The 18738-nt window shown below is 31.0% G+C and overlaps 1 long non-coding RNA gene across 1 annotated transcript in view; it reads right to left on the bottom strand.

Annotated features, from left to right (window-relative positions):
* LOC124356099 overlaps positions 1 to 1116 on the bottom strand; it is a 2744-nt gene extending 1628 nt beyond the window's left edge. The window contains exon 1 of the long non-coding RNA XR_006921794.1: positions 1 to 1116. This exon is cut by the window's left edge and continues 393 nt beyond it. This is a non-coding gene — a long non-coding RNA (uncharacterized LOC124356099).
* Positions 1117 to 18738: the final 17622 nt, after the last annotated feature.

Below are 18738 nucleotides of genomic sequence, written 5' to 3'. Positions count from 1 at the left end.
GAATGTGGCTCCATTTCTTGGCTTCACTAATGAGTTCATTCTACAAACCAATATTGTCTCAACAGAGGAAACGAGTTACGCCAGTAAACTAGTAATGGTTCACCAAAAACCCGATACGATGCAGCTAATCGTTGTTTCATAGCTTTGGACGTTTTCCTAAAACAAATATTCTGTAAGATTCTTACTATAGTTAAAAAGGTCCATCTGGTACTAGATTCAGAAACAGGTATATGCTCAAAGGCTATAACCACACTGATTTCTGGTAATTGTCGATACAACATTAAACCTGCATTTTTTAACTGTGCCATAATACATTATACTGTCAATAGGACAAACCTTTCACGTACTTGTCAACATTGCATAAAAACGAGCGGAAGTTAATTTAAAATTTAAGTAATATGTCAGGATAAATAGTTATATTTCATTATTTCCGCTAAATTAATTAAAGGCTGATTATTTCCTATCTATGGAAAGTATAGACTATTTGTATATGGATTCTATTTTTTCGAATCACGTATTCAAGCACCGCATTGTAGCTACACGTGTTTTAAATAATAAAGCGCTTAGGAGAGATACATAGCGCTCCACAATGAAACCACTACTGTATGTGCGATTAACCTGTTTGATAGAGCAAAGAGCTTATGCTCAGATAAGGATGGATTAAAAGAGAAATTTAAGAAAATTGAATCGGACCTTAGATGCAATGGATGCCCTCAATTAGTAATAAATAAGTGCAAACGAACCAGAAGAATCATTCCTGAGTTAGAAAAACAGAACAGTGATAAATTTGCGGTTATATCAATCCCTTATGTGCCGGGATTATCGGAGAACATTTAGGTAGAAAGTATAACAGTAGAACCGCGTTTAAAACACACAATATTCAAAGACAAAGTCCAGTATAAACAAAACCAAACAAATGTCACACAGGATTCCAAAAACTGTGTTTACAGTATAAAATGTAGTTGCAATAGGGAATACATAGGCGAGACAAAAAGACAAGTAGACGTCACACGAGAAAGGGATTCACAGAAAAGTAAAAAATTACCCACCATTTTTGGCCCGGAGACCATCATATGAATTGGGATGAAGCCAACATAAAGCATCGGGAACCTCATTTCTTTAAAAGAAAATTAATACAGGTAACATACATTAAATTGGCAGACCAACCAATCAGTCAACCATCAGTCAAGATTCGGCCGCTTTGGTTGCCAATTCTGAGAAATTAACAAAAAAGAAAACCAAAAGTATTAAACAGATTAGATATTTGTAATAAACCAATGCGGAGTAACAATATGGTTTTAAGAAGTTCATCTAGCAGGCTCTGGTCAGTCCTAGGTGCTTGATCGACGAAAGCAGTCCTATTGTGACCTGTATTCTGTAGTTCAGTTTAATAATTAATTAGTTATGTGTTTAGTTTTTTATTAAGCTCATGTTTTAGTTAGTGGAGTTGGCACAAACATGGTGGTTGTGATTCCTGACTTACGCATGGCACAACGCTCTGGTATGATTTGTTTATTTTAACCTAGTTTAAAATTACGTGTTAGGTTAGTTATTTACTAAAGAAGTGATCGGTTTGCAGATCTCGAAAAGTAGCGTTACTGATTTTTTGTATCACTGAACGATGGCAAATGTCCGGAAAATCCTGTTCCAAATTGTATGCACGCTGTAGGGATCTTGGATACAACAAAGATTAAACTAACAAACTTGTAAATAATAACAAGACACACAAATTTGTGTTAAGTTAATTATTGGTTGCGTCGTTCAGTCGCTTCGCTCGGACAATTGTTTTTGGTCAATATTTTCGAACGTCACAGCTCTCTTTATCAGTACCTGTAATAAAACGTTTATACACGCGATCTGCCTGAAATTCCCTTTAGTTTTTAAATATTACAGTTACAATTTCGATGATTTTTCAAGACCAGCAAGCAGGTATACCAACGGACTAGTAAAATAAACATTTTCTTCCTCCGACTAAACAAAATGCGCGTTTTTATGCATTATTTGACGAAACCCACGAGGAAAGCATAACATATGGTATTTTTGAAATGAGTCAAACGTCTACTTTGTTATTATATTCCATTTTACTGGTGCAAGGTACTATATATTGATTCTGTATAGTATACACAACAACAAAAAACTATGATTTTTAATATTGTTAGTCTCAGTACACCTATTAAAATTATTAAAACTAAACGTACACTGTTACAGTATCGCCAAGTTTAATTATAAAATGAATTATAATATTATATTTATTGTAATGCTTATCTCTATCTGTTACAAAGTTCGGTATGTTGTATGCTAAAGATATATTTCAAACATTATAGAACTTTATTTAATGTTATATTATTAATTTTGAAATGTACATACTTATTAACATATAATTGATGAGAGAATTTTAAGAATGTAAATTTTGTAACTACATTTCAAGTACGGCATTTGAAGAATTAGTAGGCTACATAATTCAGTCTTATATCTCTTTATAAAGAATACGAATTGTATAAATAACGGATGACCTTGCGCAGTTGTGTACCCTGGAGACGAAGACAAAATCCATCGTACATAATGTAAATGTGGACGAGACATTACGCAATGATTAGAAGTTAATATTAAACTAAATTTTCCTTTATTCTTATACGTACCGATCTACCGTAGCAGGGTAGATCGCTCAGAAGATCGTAACTTACAACTCACCCAGACAACAGTACCATCGTTACTAGCCCTATCCAACATTGCCCCTCCGCCGTCGCGACAACCCCCTCCCCACACAACTACTGTTAAGTGAGTAGTACAACGTTGCTTGACTTACCTGCAGTTGTTCGTTATGTATTTTTGTGTAGAAGTTTATATTTCTTTATCACCAGCGTTTTTTTTTTTTTTTTTTTTTTTTTTTTTTTTTTTTTTTTTTTTTTTTTTTTTTTTTTTTTTTTTTTTTTTTTTTTTTTATTTAAAGCTAAGTCTACAAATACTGATGAGTAAATTTACAATTTATAGAAAACTTATCTATTAGTAGAATTCCTCAATTTGTGTGTGACAATTACTGAAGTTTCTCATTTTACCTGCACAAAGTGATTTGATAAGTGCCCGCTGTTTTGTTGTGTACTTCGAAAAACCAAGTAAAGAACTATTAAAAATGTTTTTTTTATTTTGTGTAGTGTGCAACATTTAATCCACATAAACATGTTTAACATTTGTTATAAATTAGTATATATCGTACAGAATCACATGTCAAGGTACGTTTCCCAGTGCATATAAATTTTAAATATAATAAATAGAAAAATAAACATGTTCTTGAATCTGAAGTATCATTTTACCTTTGTTTTCCAGCTGCACTAAACCCTTTGTGTTCAATCTGTACCTACAATTAATTTTCCATGCCATCCGTCTTGCTTATCTTAATTCATGATCTACATAGTACATAAACTCATGTACAATGACCGTAAACAATGCAATACAACAGAAACAAGCAAATATAATATACAATTTAATTAAATGATCTAGATCTATAGAAGGACATAGAACTAGGATAATAAATGTATATTTTCATTTTAATGTCAAAATGGTGTTATCATTAGTGTTTAACGCCAGCCTAATAAGTAAGTTTGAGATGTACGTTTTGTTGTGATTTGCCGTCAATAAGCTCAGAAATATCAGAGTTAAAGAACTACAAAAATTACGTATTACACACTTAATTCTACAAAACAATCTTTGTAAATCGTTGTCTTTATTTGTAGTGATAATAATACAGCTAAAAGTTCCATGTGTGTAATGTATTTTAACTTTGCCCATCAGAAGTGTGTTTAATGTATAATTTTGTACACCATTACAGAATTACAAACCTTGATCTGCCTCATTTGCCTGGCAATCTAAATGCAAATGATCTGCATTCTTTGTTCAGTGTCATCAACGTTGCATTCTCTTTACATTATGCTCCCGTTTCTGATATGTTTACAATGTTGTAGCTGTGGGTCTGGACATGTTTATGCTCGGTATATGCTCTGACACATCAGACATCAGACAATCAGAAACATGGGAAAGGATGAGGTTCGACTGAATGCTTCCTCATAATGCTGATGAAAGAGGTCATAGAACCAGAGGTTGTTTAATATTGCTTGGAGTTTTGAAAGCTGTTCGTTTGACAGATCGTATCTAGCATTATTCTATTTTGTTGTTCACTTGCGCTGTAGTCTCACCTTCACATGAAATACTCAGGCTATCCATTCACGAGTAATGAACACCCACCTACTCAGTGACCCAGGTATTCTCCTGCCTACTGTACCAGCTCTGACATTATAACAAGCCAGCCAGGACATACAGCCCCCATATAACTATTTACATCTGATGTTACCACTCGAGGAGGTAAACACTGAATGTATTAAACTGCTATGTAACTTGCCCACTGTATATATACATGCTGCATACAGATTAGTTGATAATAGAAATGGAAAGCCCAGTAACCTGCCATTGCTTACCATTAAGCCGTTTTAATCTCTTGCTACAAAACTAATGGCCCTAACTTAACTTCAAATTGTACGACTGCATTGATATATTGTAAGCACTGTGTGACTTTATAATTTTAACTATCAGAATTTGCGTTAACGATTAATTTGACTTAACGGTACACGTTTAAACTACGTACAATTAAAACGTAGAATATATGTTTAAGCACAGCTACTCTATTCACATTTAAGCCATACATATGAACTTGGCTAACACAAACCACATATAAGACATGTAAATAATAATATGTTTAAGGATTAGATCAAATACGAAAGATAACAGATCTATGATATCAGTTAATTTGATGTCATTCACTTTATATAAACATATTTTAACTTCATTTACTTCACATTATTCACAAGTTTATTCACATTTTGCTTGGCTTTTTTACCCCATCTGGACAGTAATATAATTTTTTCCTTAAATTATCGATGCATTCCGAAATACATGTAATCAGGTTTAAATGATCATATCAGACAGTGTGAGTTATGAGTATGGATACACTCTGTTTAGTTTTTGATGGATAAAATTGGAGGGATGGAACTCGGGACACCTTTCTAGGAAGGTGAACTTTAGTCACTTTTACAACTTTGCCCATTTTCCCAAAATGGTAATATTTTTTTCGGGGGGGGGGAGGGGGGCTCAAATTTTTTAAATGTAAAGACCCATTAAGTGGTACAACAGGCCACCGCAAACCTGGACGACTTTAAACCCACTGCAATGTGAAACTTTACAAACTGATGTCTGCGATATACCTAATATTTGAGAAACATTTCTTGTTGAGGCATGAGGATCATGTTTCGTTTGTAGCCGATTTTGGTCGTCCAGGTTTGGGGCGGTCTTTAACGCTGCCTGTTGTGTCACTTAATGGGTCTTTACATTTAAAAAATTTGAGCCCCCCTCCCCCCCCCCCGAAAAAAAATATTACCATTTTGGGAAAATGGGCAAAGTTGTAAAAGTGACTAAAGTTCACCTTCCTAGAAAGGTGTCCCGAGTTCCATCCCTCCAATTTTATCCATCAAAAACTATACACAGTGTATCCATACTTCTAATTCACATTGTACGGTATGTATGATGTATTTATTTATTATTTAAGTTTATCTGACGTCAATATAATACAAGGAAATTTTAAAATATTTGTTCATTTTAAATATCTGATTTAATCTACAAACACAAATCTAATGGTATAAACAAGGAAAAGTAAAAGTACAAATATTTTTGGTAAAAAACATTAGGTTTATTGATAAATAAATAAAATATATATATATACAAAAACAAAATATTTTATTCATGTATTAAAATGAATATAAACAAAAAAATTTAAAAAATGTTAAGTATGAATACAGTAAATGTAAAATGTAATGAATTGAATAGAATTATTAAAGTTATATAAAACTGGAATTTATTAAATTAAATAACAAACTAGCCATTTCTTTACAAAAATTAATCTTCATTAGAATATAAAAATTATGCAGAAAACTAACAAAAATGAATAGATCACATTTTATGTTACAGATTTTTCATAATTTAAATACAAACTATATTTCATAAACAAGCATAACAACAATAACAATAAAGTTTATTTTAAAGACAAAAGCTTTAACAACAATAAATACGTTTCATCTTTATATATTTTAATGGTGTGATGTGCTTTGCTAACATTACGTAGATGTTTATTTATTTTTCTCTAGTTAGCAGTTTCAATCTGAATGATTAGTTGATTGATAAACAACTTAAGAACTAGTTAACACACCTGTTTTTATAATAAATAATCCTTGTTGGCCCTAAGTTTATTCGTCTTACAACAACGCCATTTGATCTGAGCACAGCACAACGATAAAACATCCTGTAGAACTCTCAGTACAACCGCTGCAGTATGATCTGAGCACAGCACAACGATAAAACATCCTGTAGAACTCTCAGTACAACCGCTGCAGTATGATCTGAGCACAGCACAACGATACAACATCCTGTAGAACTCTCAGTACAACCGCTGCAGTATGATCTGAGCACAGCACAACGATACAACATCCTGTAGAACTCTCAGTACAACCGCTGCAGTATGATCTGAGCACAGCACAACGATACAACATCCTGTAGAACTCTCAGTACAACCGCTGCAGTATGATCTGAGCACAGCACAACGATACAACATCCTGTAGAACTCTCAGTACAACCGCTGCAGTATGATCTGAGCACAGCACAACGATACAACATCCTGTAGAACTCTCAGTACAACCGCTGCAGTATGATCTGAGCACAGCACAACGATACAACATCCTGTAGAACTCTCAGTACAACCGCTGCAGTATGATCTGAGCACAGCACAACGATACAACATCCTGTAGAACTCTCAGTACAACCGCTGCAGTATGATCTGAGCACAGCACAACGATACAACATCCTGTAGAACTCTCAGTACAACCGCTGCAGTATGATCTGAGCACAGCACAACGATACAACATCCTGTAGAACTCTCAGTACAACCGCTGCAGTATGATCTGAGCACAGCACAACGATACAACATCCTGTAAAACTCTCAGTACAACCGCTGCAGTATGATCTGAGCACAGCACAACGATACAACATCCTGTAGAACTCTCAGTACAACCGCTGCAGTATGATCTGAGCACAGCACAACGATACAACATCCTGTAGAACTCTCAGTACAACCGCTGCAGTATGATCTGAGCACAGCACAACGATACAACATCCTGTAGAACTCTCAGTACAACCGCTGCAGTATGATCTGAGCACAGCACAACGATACAACATCCTGTAGAACTCTCAGTACAACCGCTGCAGTATGATCTGAGCACAGCACAACGATACAACATCCTGTAGAACTCTCAGTACAACCGCTGCAGTATGATCTGAGCACAGCACAACGATACAACATCCTGTAAAACTCTCAGTACAACCGCTGCAGTATGATCTGAGCACAGCACAACGATACAACATCCTGTAGAACTCTCAGTACAACCGCTGCAGTATGATCTGAGCACAGCACAACGATACAACATCCTGTAGAACTCTCAGTACAACCGCTGCAGTATGATCTGAGCACAGCACAACGATACAACATCCTGTAGAACTCTCAGTACTTACACCCCACTACTTCTGTTAACAAAACACACCACATAATAAGTCTAAGCACTAATTTTATAATATAAACAATACGAAATAAATACAAACATTTTATACAAATTCTGAGCGAAAATTGTATTTCTAAAGTATACTAAATTGTAAACAAATAATTTATATCATTATTTAGTTATTTTATAAAAATTTTAGAAGAGAAGAATGTTCCCGAACTTTTTTTGCATTTAAATGTAAGTTTTAATCGAATACTGTTCAATTGTATCTGTAATATTGTTTATTTACATTTCGTATTAGGTTTGAATGTTATATGAAATGGAAAAAAACTAAGCTCTTTAAAAAATTACGTGTTTATAATTCGCCAAAGTAGGTAAAGTTGTGATATAACTATTGTTACTGGTGCCGTTTTAAAATTGAGTTTTAAATTATTTAATTCCAACTCTTTAGTAATTCCATGTTTTATTATTAGTAAAATAAACAATAGTGAAATATTACATGATGAAAAATTTTGTTCTTAGGGAGATAAGGTACAATTTGAAATGAATGCGAATGCGTAATGTAGAATGAACGTGAACTAGAGGAACAACAACAACAAATGCAACATTCACATGGCACAATATATCACATAATAATGTGGAATAATAATAGCAAAAATGTTCGTACATTTAAATTATAATATTGTATATGAGCATTTTTAAGATAAAGAGATTTGTTTTGGTTAAACATGTTATGTTTTGTCAGTCACCGTTCTATTTCTGGATTGACGTATCAGTTTATCGTACATAAATATAACAGAGATAATCATTAAACTATTGCCTATTGCTTTTATTGCATTAAAAGTTATGTACTAGATTTTGTATGCCTAACTTTAAATCTATACTTAATTTATCTATTATTTAAACACTTAACTAAAACAAATACTAGATCAAGGGATACTCAGTGAGGCAATTGCTATCAGAAGCAACACTTACAGTAGACGAACGTTTTAAGGGAATTTAAAATATTTAAAAGCCACCATCCATTTAAATTACTATTCAATTCAATTTAGATGTATTAAATAAGAACAAAATTGTAATTTGAATGTAACTACTCTCTTGTCATTATATTTAATCTGAAGTAAACATTGAGGATAAAATGGGAAAATACAATTCCTTTGACTGTGCCAAGATGCTGTGTTTACTAGACTGTCTTAGTTCTCTACCGTTCTACCAGGGAGCAGCACCGATCAAGAGACACATCAAAAGTACATTGCTACACAGAACGGGGTTTTTTTTACTTTCTTTGCTATACATCGATTAATACAAGACCACATCATTTCCAAAAATATACGCCTTAACACACACAAAGTTATCATCTGCAAAATAATAACGTGTACAAAAATGTTCCAAAACTAATTAATTGTTCTCTTAAAAAACACAATAGCAAAATATTCATCAAGGCTTAAAATTAATGTAAATTATTATCTACAGAAAATATCCAATAATAATAAATAAATTATGTTTAAAACTAATTATCTTTATAACACTCATACAAAATACACCTGTCCATCCCAAAATATAGATCATTGAAATGTAGCAACCAGTAATAGTCCTCACCTTTTTGGAACTATAGATTACATACAACTGGTATAAAAAGAACACAAACAAGTCGTTTGAATAATGAAAAATTCTGTTTTCTCTGACATTTCTTAATGGTAGCTAAAAAAGAATAAGTCACACAGAAAAGTAAATGAGGAATATTAAAATTTCATGTACAAAAATTGTACAAACCAAATGCTTTATCATTCACTTTCAGTTTTTAAAACATGTTTTATTTTACAAAAAATAACAGGGAAACTATGAGTGAAAATCTCAGGAGGATAATTAAAATACAAATATGGCTCAAACCTCTATTAATAATTTGAACTCCCTACAGAGAAATGACAATTTCTTGTATTTGTTAACAACTCAACCTCATAAGTAGAATATTTTCCTTTGTCATTTTAAAGGTTCATGCAAGGTTGAGCATTTTTTATTTATAAGTTTCCTTTTTGTATTTAAAATGTTTAAATATGCCTTATTAGTTTCTTTAATATGTATTAAAAATGCTTATTCACCTTCTTTCTGACATTATCATTTGAATTGAAGCTAACCAATTCAGGAACGTTACCTCAACATAAGAGGAAGAATGGACATTTCATTACCCTGTCTACAAAAACCTATTCAAATATGCAAGATTTACAAAATGTTCTAAAAATGATCCTAACTAAATTATGACAAAATAGCTCACATATCTCAATAAATAAAACAATAATAAAAGAAGGGAAGATTATGTTACTTAAGTAAATTAACATAATATTAATTTATAAGTTTCAAAGATCAATCTAAATAATACAATTATCTATTTATGAAGGAAACCGGATTTTCTGGACATTTGCAATCGTTCAGTGATACAAAAAATCAGTAACACTACATTTCAAGATCTGCAATATTTAAACTACTCTGTAATTATGTATTAGGTTAGTTATTTACCTGAAGAAGAGATCATATTGCAGATCTCGAAACATAGTGTTACTGATTTCTTGTATCACTGAATGATCGCAAATGTCTGGAAAAATCCTGTTTAATCATAATAATAATCATAATTTTTTGCAGTTCCAACATTTTTTTTATAACAAAAGTAATTTTATTGCAGTATTCGTATAACATGAAGGATTTAAACCAAATTCTTTTACAAATGTGCTATTGTACAAAATAGATAGCCACAGTGGTGAGAATATAATAGAATCAAAAATTCTTAGTGAAAACCTACTCTGTAATTATGTGTTAGGTTGGTTATTTACCTGAAGAAGAGATCATATTGCAGATCTCGAAACATAGAGTTACTGATTTCTTGTTTCACTGAACGATGGCAAATGTCCGGAAAAATCCTGTTTCCTTCACAATCCTTCCATCGTCAAAACAAACTTCAAACAAAGCATCTATTTATTACTTATTAATGGTCAACTATTTATATTATTAAGGGAAATTGTTCCTGTTGCTTAATGCTATTTTAAATACAATTTTGTGTGAATACAGATTTTTAAAACAGTGCTAACACACCACATAAGAAGTGCTCACATAATCAGTTACAATTAGAGCAATTGAGGTTAAAATTATCTTAATGTTTATTTGTGGTTTTATTTGAGTTTGTTTAAAACAGTGCTAACACAGCACATAAGAAGTGCTCACATAATCAATTACAATTAGAGCAATTGAGGTTAAAATTATCTTAATGTTTATTTGTGGTTTTATTTGAGTTTGTTTAAAACAGTGCTAACACAGCACATAAGAAGTGCTCACATAATCAATTACAATTAGAGCAATTGAGGTTAAAATTATCTTAATGTTTACTTGTGGTTTTATTTGAGTTTGTTTAAAACAGTGCTAACACAGCACATAAGAAGTGCTCACATAATCAATTACAATTAGAGCAATTGAGGTTAAAATTATCTTAATGTTTATTTGTGGTTTTATTTGAGTTTGTTTAAAACAGTGTGAACACAGCACATAAGAAGTGCTCACATAATCAATTACAATTAGAGCAATTGAGGTTAAATAAAATTATCTTAATGTTTATTTGTGGTTTTATTTGAGTTTGTTTAAAATTCAATGATTTTTCATAAAATACATAAATTAATGCAGTTACATTTAATGGTCCATTGAAGGTTTTATTTTCATTGCAATATGTTTGTAATAAATGTCTGTTAAAAGTGTGTTTTTTTTAAGTTTTTCCGACCAAAGAAATGTATTATAACTAATTTATCATTCACAGTTCAACAAAATAACTATTCAATTATTGTATTCCACAATGTATATTAAACAAATAACTAATAAAAAAACTAATATTTAGTTTTATATATATATAACTAAATATTTGTATTAGTATTTTATGACATATATATCGTCATATGTAAAAGAATTTATCAATAATATACAAACCTAGTGCAACATGATACTGCAACAAAAATGTTAAAGTTAGGAATGACTTTTTTAACATTTCAAATAAAAACAAATAATATGCGTTTACACAAATAAATACTGAAAAAACCAATTAATCACAAACTAAAATTAAAACTTATAAAACTCAAAATCTAAAAACACAATGTACAACAAAACCTAACCAATATATTCATACACCATACTAATTAACTGTTTCAAAATCCCCAAAAAATCATCTACATAATTTAAGTTAGAGCAACATAACATTTTTATCACAGAATCATACAAGTAGAACAAAAAAATTTAAGTGTACTACAATTTTGTAATACAGACCCCTTAATGGGTACATCGTTTCTCTTACAAAAGACTAACGTTTTTATTTAAATATACATAACATATCATGAATAGCCAATTTATTGAAACTAAATTGCCTACAACTACAAAAAGAAATTTGTTTGAACAAGTATAGAAACGGTTAATTTTTACAAAACTGTAAACAGTTAAACAAATTAGTCACAAGGGTCTGACAAAAAATTTATACACAAGATCAATTAAAATTTATTATAGCCCTTCAGCGTTTTTTAAATCAGCAACAAATCAAGAAATACAATATATCACAAAATTACAATATATATCCAAGAATTACATAACACTTGTTAACAAATTTGTAACCTGATCTTGGTTTTACACAATATATGTGTAATGAATTACACAAACATTAAAAAATCTCTTTTACATGTAAAGATTTTACATAATAGTTGTAAATATTATAAGCGTTAACATTCTAAGAACGCCAACTGAAATAAGTGTATATTACAAACATGTTTTAAAACTAATTACTTATAAGTTCTTTTGATAATAATAATAAATGATTTTAAACAATTATATTTAGTAAATTACTTTTGAAAATTGTCAGTCTGCTCATTACTGCAACAGCATTCGTGGAAATGCAACATATTTTGGCACTGTCAAGTGTATATTCACATATCCTACACTTCCACATATAAACATACAAACATACACATACACACAAGCAAACTCAAACACTTCTGGAAAAGAACATGAGATCGTAATTAAGATTTCAACAATACAGTATTATGTCTATACTTAATTAATTTGAAACAATCACCATAACATGTTATAGAATAAAATAAATGTATTTATTGTTAATAAAGTTAAAATTTAATTTATTAACTGTAAGTTGTATTGCATAGAACCAAAATACAGTATATAAACTATGCAAACCAATTCATTTATATTTTTATTTTTATTTATTTATTTTTTTATATTTATTGCTATGTTCTATTGTCATAACTTTCCGCAATATACTTTTTAAAACTTACCTGAATTTAAATGAATAAAAGTCGTTTAATTTAGCAGTTTAAAAAGAACTAAAACTTTAAAATTTGAAATATTATGATGATGTTTTTGTTATAGTGGGACACATATAACTAAATGTACACTTGGTACATAACTGTTTTATTTATAGTAAAACTATTTAGTATATTATACTTAACATTTAGTAACTTAGGGATATCATAAGTAATCTTAATAAAATAAACTCACCTTTCTAGGGTGTTGTTTTACCGTTAGCTCTTCCTCAGAGAAATTCGGACATTGTCTGCTGCATCTTTTCTTCTTCGATGAAAATTAAAACCAACTATTCGTTCTCATTAAAGCAAAATCAGCGTAGGATTTAATTTAATACACGTATATAACCATCTCTAACTTATATTAATACTGCAATATAAATGTCTTTTTTAAGATAAAGAAAGAATGAAATTAGTTTTTAAGATGGAAATATTTAACACCTATTTATATATTTGATCAAAGCGCCTTTCTCACTATTTCAGTTGAAATTTTGAACAGCTTTTACTCACAATATATCAGAGCTTTACATTGGCAAATCCATTATAAATTTCACAGCACCAGATCTTATATTACAATTTATTAGTAGGTGCATTGCATTTACAATAAAATTACTCATTTTTTCATACATTTAATTAAATAAAACAAAGTTTTTACTAAATACACCGTTTGAAAACGAATTGATAAGGAAAAGACCACAAAATCAAAGTAGATCGGCTTTTTTACGTTTAAAGTTAAATAAGTTTGTAACAAGTCAGTTTCTAAAACAGTTAATCATACATTGCGTTTGGAAACTGTTGCAAAGGTAAACATAATCTATGTTAAAATGTAATATAGCCCAATGACAATATTATTTGCCATCCATAAACTCACTGAATTTTATACATAATAATGATACTTTTTACTGAATAGCAGTTGTTAATAATTAATATATTTAACAATAAATCCGATAAGCATCTTTAATTACTTATCACTGTTGGATAAAACCCCCTTCATTAAAACTAAAGAATCAGAACAAAATCAAACCAGTGAGTTCAATTTGGGCAGCATGCAAAATTTTCTTGTATTCAGGTTGTAAATAAACACTATAAAATATGTAAAGAAAACCCACTTACCTTTGGTTGGCATCAGCTGGAAATTTACATATATGACAAAATTCTGGGCTTAGACTTGGTACTTGAAGGAAAAGTCGTGATTCCAAATTTAATCTTACCATAAAGAATTTATGATTTTAATTCTACTGAGCTGTTTACTTCAAATGATAAATCAATAAAGGTTTGTAACCTTGTATGTTACCATTTTATGATAAAATTAAGTTTAAGATGATAATTTACTTGTTTTTATGCTAATAAATTATAATTTTTATTATTAGAATACCTTGTTTTATTTTATATCTCTCATTAGAGTGTAATACATTTTTAATGGCTTAATTTTTCTTGACAAATTCTACATGGAGTAACACGATATTAACAATGTTACTAACTCTGAACTGGTTATCAAAAGCATATTGCCCGGACTATAAATCTGAAATTTAGGACACAAGAGGCAACTGTGCTAGAGTATCGTGAATAGAGACTACTTTGTTACGAAATTTGAAGTGAAATTTAGTCCTGTAAATTCAAAGTGACGTAAACATCATAAAGTCCTAAAATTAAGATAGTTTATGACAAATACGTATTTATAATAAATACTCATTTTAGGCTCATATTATCAATCTCAGCTACAATGAAACATTATTTGTATTGACTATATATGCTTATGTCTAACATCGCTTTACTTGTACTTGTATTATGATATTTCGCTTTGTGAAGTCTGTGCTCGCAAAACACGCCAATGCAATTCTTCAGCCTTGCACTCATAATAGCAAATCCCATTCCGTCAAGCTCACCACGAATCCTTTTATGAAACATGTTCAGCATCATGATCTATTGAGTGACTGAATCTGTCAAGGTGATGTCAACCATGATATTGCTTTACATTTGCATTGCATCTTATAAACCCAAACATGGAGTTCATCATCTCCACCATGTTCTGATATCAAAATATATAAAAACAACAGGCAGCAATCACTCTCGTTTTAAATACAAGTTTGCACCTCCACATTTCTCTACACCAGACCTGCAATGTGCAATGTGTCTAAGCTACAAAATATATAAAAACAACAGGCAGCAATCACTCTCGTTTTAAATACAAGTTTGCACCTCCACATTTCTCTACACCAGACCTGCAATGTGCAATGTGTCTAAGCTACAAAATATATAAAAACAACAGGCAGCAATCACTCTCGTTTTAAATACAAGTTTGCACCTCCACATTTCTCTACACCAGACCTGCAATGTGCAATGTGTCTAAGCTACAAAATATATAAAAACAACAGGCAGCAATCACTCTCGTTTTAAATACAAGTTTGCACCTCCACATTTCTCTACACCAGACCTGCAATGTGCAATGTGTCTAAGCTACAAAATATATAAAAACAACAGGCAGCAATCACTCTCGTTTTAAATACAAGTTTGCACCTCCACATTTCTCTACACCAGACCTACAATGTGCAATGTGTCTAAGCTACAAAATATATAAAAACAACAGGCAGCAATCACTCTCGTTTTAAATACAAGTTTGCACCTCCACATTTCTCTACACCAGACCTACAATGTGCAATGTGTCTAAGCTACAAAATATATAAAAACAACAGGCAGCAATCACTCTCGTTTTAAATACAAGTTTGCACCTCCACATTTCTCTACACCAGAACTGCAATGTGCAATGTGTCTAAGCTACAAAATATATAAAAACAACAGGTAGCAATCACTCTTGTTTTAAATACAAGTTTGCACCTCCACATTTCTCTACACCAGACCTGCAATGTGCAATGTGTCTAAGCTACAAAATATATAAAAACAACAGGCAGCAATCACTCTTGTTTTAAATACAAGTTTGCACCTCCACATTTCTCTACACCAGACCTGCAATGTGCAATGTGTCTAAGCTACAAAATATATAAAAACAACAGGCAGCAATCACTCTCGTTTTAAATACAAGTTTGCACCTCCACATTTCTCTACACCAGACCTGCAATGTGCAATGTGTCTAAGCTACAAAATATATAAAAACAACAGGCAGCAATCACTCTCGTTTTAAATACAAGTTTGCACCTCCACATTTCTCTACACCAGACCTGCAATGTGCAATGTGTCTAAGCTATAAAATATATAAAAACAACAGGCTGCAATCACTCTTGTTTTAAATACAAGTTTGCACCTCCACATTTCTCTACACCAGACCTACAATGTGCAATGTGTCTAAGCTACAAAATATATAAAAACAACAGGCAGCAATCACTCTCGTTTTAAATACAAGTTTGCACCTCCACATTTCTCTACACCAGACCTGCAATGTGCAATGTGTCTAAGCTACAAAATATATAAAAACAACAGGCAGCAATCACTCTCGTTTTAAATACAAGTTTGCACCTCCACATTTCTCTACACCAGACCTGCAATGTGCAATGTGTCTAAGCTATAAAATATATAAAAACAACAGGCAGCAATGACTCTCGTTTTAAATACAAGTTTGCACCTCCACATTTCTCTACACCAGACCTGCAATGTGCAATGTGTCTAAGCTACAAAATATATAAAAACAACAGGCAGCAATCACTCTCGTTTTAAATACAAGTTTGCACCTCCACATTTCTCTACACCAGACCTGCAATGTGCAATGTGTCTAAGCTACAAAATGCTGCTAATTCTCCAGCACAGACAATGTATCAGTCCAAATGAGCTGGTATTTCATGATTACATGAGCTCTTCCACCATCAATTCTCAGTTTAACAATGTAAATTAAGAAGATTTATTTACTTGGAATGAAACAAATTTTAATATAAAAGATGTAGGAGAGAAAAGTTGAAAAATCTTAATGCTATGCACATTAAAGCAGAGTAATTCTTTTAACACCATTTTTTTATACTCTGACAAAAATGTTTCCCCTCAAAATAATCTTTTGGGATAGCCTTTAAATACACACACCTTCCCAACCACCTTACATTTATCCTTGAACCTTGTTTAGTTCAAAAAATTAAAATTTCAATACCATTATTAAATAAATCTGTAAAATCCCCACTTCAACTTTTTTTAAAGAAAAGTATAGAGTACTTACTTTACATATTTTGTTTCTTTTTTATCGTTATAGGTTTAACTTTGTTTATTAACTTTATTTCAAAAATAAATAACTTCGAACAAAAATAATTTTTATTAATATACTACATGATTTTTAAGATATGTAATTTTTACTTTCACATACATTTTGAAAACTTCAGGATCATAAAAATAAAAATAGAGTTTTTCAACTTTATAATATTCTGTAAATACTAATTTTACTACAATAACTTATTAAAATTGAAGCAAGAATAAGCCCAATAGTTTGTCACACATGTTGCAATAATCAGAAAAGTAAACAAAATTATACAAAATGTTATAACATTGTGTTGAAGCCTATTTAGCTAGTCACTCATTTCTAAGACCGATCTATTTCCATATCGCACCCGTGACTCAGGATTCATTAATATTCGCACGAGAGAGCTGTTATCGAAACACCTTATAAATTGTAACGTCATTAGAAAAATGTGTGACTTCACATGAGACGTATGAACATCCTTTCAAATATCAGCTTGTGACGGTCGCATGGACTTCTGTCTTCTTGGGTTCAACTAAATCCAACAATCTCTTCTCCGATTCCGCCTTTGACGACTATTTCTGATAACTTTTAAAGTGTTCCAGGTCATAGCATTACATAGATTCTGGCGAATGATAATAAAGAAATAATTGTTAAGTGTCACGTGTTACTTAATCGGTCAAATAATTTTTTAATATTATTTACTGACAAATAGTAACTTTATTAATTTTATACGAACCGCCTACAGAAATCTTTGAGGTTATACAAGAATAAACTTATACTATATGTACCTGAATACAAGAAAATTGAACATTTATAACAAACAAACCACATGCATTAACTACAAGCATGCTCTTGAAGATCAAGTCGCTGAAGAATCTTCTTTTGTGCTCTTCATTGTATGGACTCCAGAAACTATAATATTGATTTAACTAACTTTTTTTAGAATAAAGACCTCGTTGGTTACTATAACATAATTTTCAGATATTTACTTTCATGAGAAAACTAATACTTTATAGCAAAATTCTAAAACTTAACTGAATAATCAGAACGAATAAACTTTTAATTAACAAGTAAAAATGTAATATATACAAAACCCTAATTTTGCTCCACATCAAGATTGAAATATTTAATTCAACTTTTAAACCATCATGTAAATACTGCCAACATAATTTTGTAATCTAAACCTATAAAAGAATAATTACTGACTAGAATGCTCACTGCTTGGAAACTGGAATATTAACACACTTCATAAACTTTAGTTAGTAAATAAATTCCTATTCCTAACTTGACTCAAACATTGTAAACTGTGAAATTGTACATTTCTTTATTTTTGTTTGGGTGATTGACAACATTTCCTACTTTAAATTAAATGTCTGTTATTTCGGTTGAGCTAAATCGATTGCACCAGCATTATTGTAATGTAGACAGAACATTTCTTAGTAATAATAGCAAAATGAAATTCATTAAATAATTATAAAAACATGTTAATTCATTATTTCACACCTACTCCCTATTCATGATGAATGTCAAAAGATCCAGATTTCCATGTGCCACAATTTTATTATACAGAATGTCGTATAATGGGCTACCAATATTTTTAAAATTGATTCAAGGTACCAATTTATAAGAAAAAAAAATC

This window comes from Homalodisca vitripennis, chromosome 2, assembly GCF_021130785.1.
Source record: "Homalodisca vitripennis isolate AUS2020 chromosome 2, UT_GWSS_2.1, whole genome shotgun sequence".
NCBI lineage: Eukaryota > Metazoa > Arthropoda > Insecta > Hemiptera > Cicadellidae > Homalodisca > Homalodisca vitripennis.
Note: the sequence above shows the minus strand (reverse complement) of the source record. Positions and strands in the feature narration are given on the sequence as shown.